This window comes from Nuphar pumila, chromosome 4 (genome assembly GCF_984573655.1).
Source record: "Nuphar pumila chromosome 4, dmNupPumi1.hap1.1, whole genome shotgun sequence".
Lineage (NCBI taxonomy): Eukaryota > Viridiplantae > Streptophyta > Magnoliopsida > Nymphaeales > Nymphaeaceae > Nuphar > Nuphar pumila.
In genome coordinates this window covers 10,097,230-10,103,701 of record NC_143252.1, presented here as the reverse complement: position 1 = coordinate 10,103,701, position 6,472 = coordinate 10,097,230, and the positions used below count along the sequence as shown (strand labels likewise).

Here is a 6,472-nt window from a genome sequence, read left to right as displayed (position 1 = left end):
AAGATCTGGATATGATGACACTTCAAGTCCTAACCATAAAAGAAGTTTCTCATTGCTTGTTTTTTTTTTAAACATGCAGTGAGAAACTTCTTTTATGGCTATGTCTATCTATCCACATCAATGAACAAATTTTTCATTCTTATGCTGTGAATCAATTGTTGATGATGTAGTTTCTAGAAATGCTGCAATGTTTCATGTCTTTTATTGCTGAATCCTCTTGTCTTTGAGGATCCAAATCACAGATTACTGTCTTCCTTTTGTGATCTTAAGGCAAAGACAGTATTTTGAGCAGCGAAAAAGAAGGCATCAAGTGGTTGGAGTTGAAAAGAATCTTGATGGTAGGGAAAATCATTCAACCAACAATGAAGTGCCTCGATCACTGGATCTTCTTAGTTTGATGAATTTGTCCAACTTGATACATCAACCATATAGATCTGGTTCCGCCAATGGTAATTTTGCTTTAACTAGCTTAAAAGCAATGTGCTTTTGTTCTTGATTTCCTGTGTATTATTTAGTTATATTCAAGTTTTTCAAATCTTTTCCTATCATCATTTATTTTTTCCGCTAATTGACATTGGCCTGGATATGAACATGGCACATTTTCAGATTGATGCTTATGTACCTAGATATACCTAGATAAAGTGTTCAGGGACAGATCGTTGGGGATTTGATCCTTTTACTGTAACTGTACTTGTTTTATGCTATCTGTTGTAGGGGCCTATGGTTCAAACTTCAAAGTTCAAACTGTGCTGCTTGGTCTCAGGAATTATAGGCTCTTTGATCCTTGAAAATCAAATCTTGCAACATGTTTAAGAAATTGTTATTTTTTAATATGACAAATATAGAAGGTGAGGGGGAAGTGACAAGAAGAAAGAGGGAAACATCAGGAAAGCAAGGGGGGAATTGATCTGAGAAAGGAGGGGGAAGCAGTTTTCCCACTAAAAGGAAATGAATTTCCTATATTTCCGAAGTGGGTTTCTTAATGCTTCCCCTCCGTTCAGGGAAGCGAGGAGTTTTCTGCTTCCGAAGTGCACTTCCGGAGAAGCGAGCTTCCCCATTTAGCAAGAAGCTTCCAGTAACTATGGTCTGATTAGGGGTGGACATCAGGCAGGCCCGGTCCGATTAGGACCCGATAGGTCCGACCTGTATTGAGGCCCGAGCCCGGCCCAGTTACAATCGGGCCCGGGTCGGGCTGAGCCCTTCAAGCCTGACCCAGTCAATGGATTGGGCTTGTCGGACCCAATACATTTTGCATATGGCCCGACTTTATTCGTGCCTTGGCTGCAAAATGCAGCCCGAGCCCGAGCTGATTCGCGCTAGGTACCCAAAGCCTGATGGGCTGCCTGGCCCAATGGCCACCCTTAGGTCTTATGAGCTAGGAAAGAGATGGTGTGTGTTTTACGTGACTGATGTTCTTTCAGATACTGTAGTCTTTTCTCTGAGAAGGCAAATAAACTGAAGTTCTTGATTTTCTTAGCATATTTCCCTTAAAAAATATCTTATCATCATTTCTTGATTGGAAAAGCATTTAAAATGTAACTTTAATCAGCATATTTTTGTGGTTATCAAGATTCCTTCATTTTCCTTATTGGTATTTTTGTTCTCTTGTCAATGATGCTCAAGTCTCCTGATAATAAAAATCCGTCTCTGGAATGTTTAATGTGACTGATCTTCATGTAGATTGCAAACTCTTTCTTGATATGACTAGTTTCTTTTGTTGCTGAAGTCCCTACTTGGTGAAGATATCTATGCTTGGTTTTTGAAAAACACATTCTTTTTATATGAACCAAGACTATTAATTTCTTATCTGCAAAATAGGGATACATTTGGAGGTTGAAACTGCAGCGAGAAATGATACTGTCTCAACCTGCGTAACTGAGAAAATTGCAAATGGTATCTCCATTCAATCTGGTTGCATGAACAAAGCATGTAAAAATCTTGAACTCTATGACATTTGAACATTTTCTTTAATTTCTCTTTGAACATGCACGACATAATGAGTTGTTTTATTTCTCTTTCTTGTCATGGGTTAAGTCAAACCACAGATATTGTATTGCTTGTGATAGTTGGGATTTGAAACAGGTGTAAGCCCATCCAATTGTGAAGCTGAACCCAATATCATGTCCCCAGGGGAGAGGTGAATAATTAACCCCACTGAACGATTTCATCCTACATGCCTGAAGCCAAGTTTTTTCTTTCTTTACCAGCTCTTCTTTGGAGAATAACTCTAATAAAAACCTGCCATCTGCTAAACACCTTTCCTCAAAAAAAGGTGATAAAGTGAATGAAGCGAGAAGAGCTGAAAATGGTAAGTTGGCATTCTGTTAGTCAAATGTGAAGTTTTTTTGTTATGCATAGTTGTTGATTCATGTGTATGGTCAGTGTGAAATTTTGGCTTTGATTGAACATCTTATCCAAGCTGTCATCGGTTTGTTATCATGCTACTAACTTCAAAAAATTTTATGAATGTTGTTCTATATTTTTCGGGGAAATTATAGTGACACATCTTGTCTTTATTATGTGTAAGCCACCTACCCTGTCGAAAATCAAATAACCATGTGGCAGTTGAAAAATATCAAGTAGGTGCCTCTGTTTGTTTCTGTGAACTTGACCCTAGTAATAGGTTACCCACTTAGAATTGATCAGAAAAATGTAAATTAGCCAAATTTCCCCAAACTTAGGAGTGCTTAAACCAAGAAAATATTCTGATCCCTTCTATTCTCTCCTTCCTCCCCTACTTAATCCTCCTCTTCCAGCCAATTTATGAAGCTCTCTCTTCCTCTCTGTTTTTTTTTCCTTATGTTTTCTTTCTTTCATTTGTTTTGCTTTGCCTCAAATATAACAAGGCTGATGAGATTCTGGTGTCATGTCTCAGTTCTTCATCGATTGGTGGGAAATCCTGTCTTTGAAATAAGGGTTAATGTTATTGTGTAACACAAGGAGATAAATGAGTGGTTACCTAACAAATGGGTAAATTATATTGAAATTAAATTTTTTTGTTCCTAAAATGAGTGAAAGGTTAAAGTGCCCTACTTGATGCATTCCAAGAAATGTCAGATGGTTATTGCAAATTTTGTGATGCTACATGGTTATCTATATAATGGCTATGACATAGGCAGCTATACATAATTTCTATATTTCTGTTGTTTCTTGTCCTTGCCATGTCCTCCCAAGCTTAGTTTTTCCGAATTATGCATATGCTATTCAATTTTGAGAGGCTACCAGTCCATGACTAAGTAACTAGATATCATTCTATTTTTATAATTTTAAATTTGGTTTGTTGTCCTTACCATGTCTTTTTTGTCCTTGCATTTCTGTAGATTTGTCAGTCATTGATCTGGTTAGTGATGTTGGAAGTTTCACAGAAAGACAACCACCAGATGAAGCTCATGTTGCATTCTCTCTAGAAGGTACATTTAGGGAACAGGGGATTTTAGAAACTATCTGTTGCATTTTCCTGTTGAAGTAACATGATGACCTTTATCTTTTATGTTATCAATATGCTGATGATTCATATTATTATGTGTGTCCCATGAATGAACATTATATTGGTTGATAAACATTTCACATTTTTTGGTTTAACTGAATTGATTTAGTCGTCTTTTTTATTTCATGTGGAAGATCCCACTACAGTTGGGTGTCATGGCATAGTTTGGTTACACAGTCAATTTTGCCTGTTATGCCTCTAATTCTGTGTTAAGTTGGAATCTACAACTTGAATGTACATGAGATTTATGTTTAATCCAGTTTTTTTTTAAATTTCTATTCAGGCCTTGGTAAATTGGATATGCAGACACCAATTCAAACACCAGAACCACCAAAAAGGTATCATTGAGATGGTGAATAAGACCATGATTTTTTTGGGTGTCGTTATTTTTGATATATATGTGTAAGAATAAATAAATTATGCTGTTTTCTATAAAAGAAAAATTTTCACATAATACATTGGTGAAAGAGGTTGACACTATATGGCCGAAGGATGGGCTGTTGTTAAATCTTGTGACAGTCCTTTTATCTGTGGATTTTATCATTTGTTTTTGCATCCAAGCATATATCAGCTATTTCACTAGCTTAGATCTAATTAGTTGTTTCAGAACCTTGTTATATAAAATGCGTATTTTTTTATTTAAGCCTTTTATTAGTTTCTGTAAGAAGAAAACTTTCTCTATTGTTCTTTTTGGTATAAAATCCAGTGTTACGCTATTGGTTGTTTAGGTGTACGATTTTGAACCACTTTACTGCCATTTTTTCACCCATATTTCTACTGACTTTGGATTTACCATTTTACAAATGAACCAAAATGTTGTGAACATCACATTCAGTTACAAGGGATGTAATGTTCAATATAATTATTCTTTTCACCATTAGCTTGACAAGAGGAGAGGAATTCTCTTTTACAACAAAATGTATACAAATTCCAGTGAAGAAATTCTTAGTATGCTATCTGGTATACAATGAACCGAATATTATATAGATTCTGTACAATCCATCATAAATATGAGATTAGCACAATCATTTTATTGGGGTAGCATCAATATTCATCTTTGATGGATCTAAATTTTGTGTCTAGACCGAGATGATAACAGAAGTGTTCATCCAAATGATTATAAACAACCGTAACAAACTTAGCCCAATAAAATGATTCGTATTGTTTCGATTTTAACCACAGGACTAAAGGTTTCCTCATAATTCATTGCATACTCTTGAGTAAAACCTTTTTCCACTAGCGGCGCCTTATATATTTCAATGGTACCATAAGGTTTATACTTAATCTTATAAACCCACTTTGATCCAGTTATATTCTTATCTGGAGGTATTTTAACCACTTCTCATGTTTGGCATTCATACAATGCTCACATTTCCTCATTCATGGCTTCAATCCATTTTTTATTCCAGATTCCTTAAGAATAAGAGATTGGCTCTTGTATTTTCTATTTGCATGATAAAACTGGATGACCTATGCTGAAATTTCCATAACTCACCGATCTTTCAGTAGGGTGTTTAACCGTATTTGATCTTCTGAACTCCAGTTATGTTACGATTTCATTGTTAGAATACCTGTATTGAGAAGAGAGAGAGAGAGAGAGAGAGAGAGAGAGAGAGAGAGAGAGAGAGAGAGAGAGGGCTAAGATGAATTGCGGCTGTCACGATTTCAACTCAGAAATTGTGACCTAAACTTGTATTAATAAGTTTACATTACAGAAGTATGGGTTCGGGTCTAGTATGTCCAGACCCGAATAAATAAAACATTACATGGCTCGGGTCCATTGTATCTAGACTGTACATACGATGGACACAATGGACTCGGGTCGGGTCCTAATGACCCAAAATACCACTTTTTCACCCCCCCCTCAAGTTGATCATGGTTTTGGACCATGAACAACTGGCCTTTAAGCATCCAAAAATGATCCTTTGTTAACCTTTTGGTAAATATGTTTGCAACTTGTCTTTCAGTATTGACAAACTCATGCTCAATCTCTTTTTCTTCAACCTTCTGTCTCACAAAGTGTTGGTCGATCTCAATGTGCTTAGCACGACTGTGATGTACTGGATTGAATGACATGTTGATAGCACTTTGGTTGTCACATAGCAAGATAGAGTGGGAGATCTTTTCTCCTACTTCAGTTAGTAGATGCCTGATCCATGCGGCTTCAGCAGTAGCAGCAGCCATGGATCTATATTCAACCTCAATGCTTGATCTAGCGATAGCTTTTTGTTTTCTACTGCTCCAAGAGACTAAATTTCTTTCAATGAAGACACAATATCCTGATGTAGATCTTCGTTCATCAGGATCTCCTGCCCAGTCTGCATCACAATATACAGTGAGTTGATGCTTATCCTTGCCATATGACTGTGGTGAATATGTCAATCCATCCCCAATAGTCCCTTTCAGATATCTAAGAATCCTCTTAACCGCTTTCATATGTCCAGTACGTGGTGCATACATAAACTGAGACACTTGATTGACTGAATAAACAATATCAGGTCTAGTGAATGTGAGGTACTGTAACATTCCTATTATGCTGCGATACCTGGTGGGGTCGTCACACAGATCTTCATCATGAGCACTAAGTTTGTGGTGAAGCATACTCGGAGTTCCTAGAGGTTTGCAATCTTTCATGCCTGCCTTGCTGAGAATATTTACGGTGTACTTGTGCTGAGTGAGCGTCAAGCCATGATCCTGGTTATCAACTTCTACACCAAGAAAATAGCGCAGAACACCAAGATCTTTTATTTTGAACCTCTGACCTAGTAAGTTTTTTACTTCTTTGATATGAGCTTCAGAGTTTCCTGTGATGACAATATCATCAACATAAATCAATAATAGAGTGGTTACAGTCTGACTTCTAAAAATAAATAATGAGTGGTCCAGTACGGAACGTGAAAATCCATGTTTTTGAATCTCAAGCGAGAAGCTATCAAACCAAGAGCGAGATGCTTGTTTTAGTCCATAGATAGCTCTCTTTAGCCT

At 36.8% G+C, this 6,472-nt stretch overlaps 1 long non-coding RNA gene across 1 annotated transcript; it reads left to right on the top strand.

Moving 5' to 3' along the window:
* Nucleotides 1-368: 368 nt before the first annotated feature.
* LOC149839330 (uncharacterized) lies at nucleotides 369-3,381 on the top strand. Its single transcript, XR_016431477.1, has 4 exons — nucleotides 369-449; nucleotides 2,083-2,137; nucleotides 2,273-2,308; nucleotides 3,321-3,381. It is a non-coding gene; the product is annotated as an uncharacterized LOC149839330 (long non-coding RNA).
* Nucleotides 3,382-6,472: the final 3,091 nt, after the last annotated feature.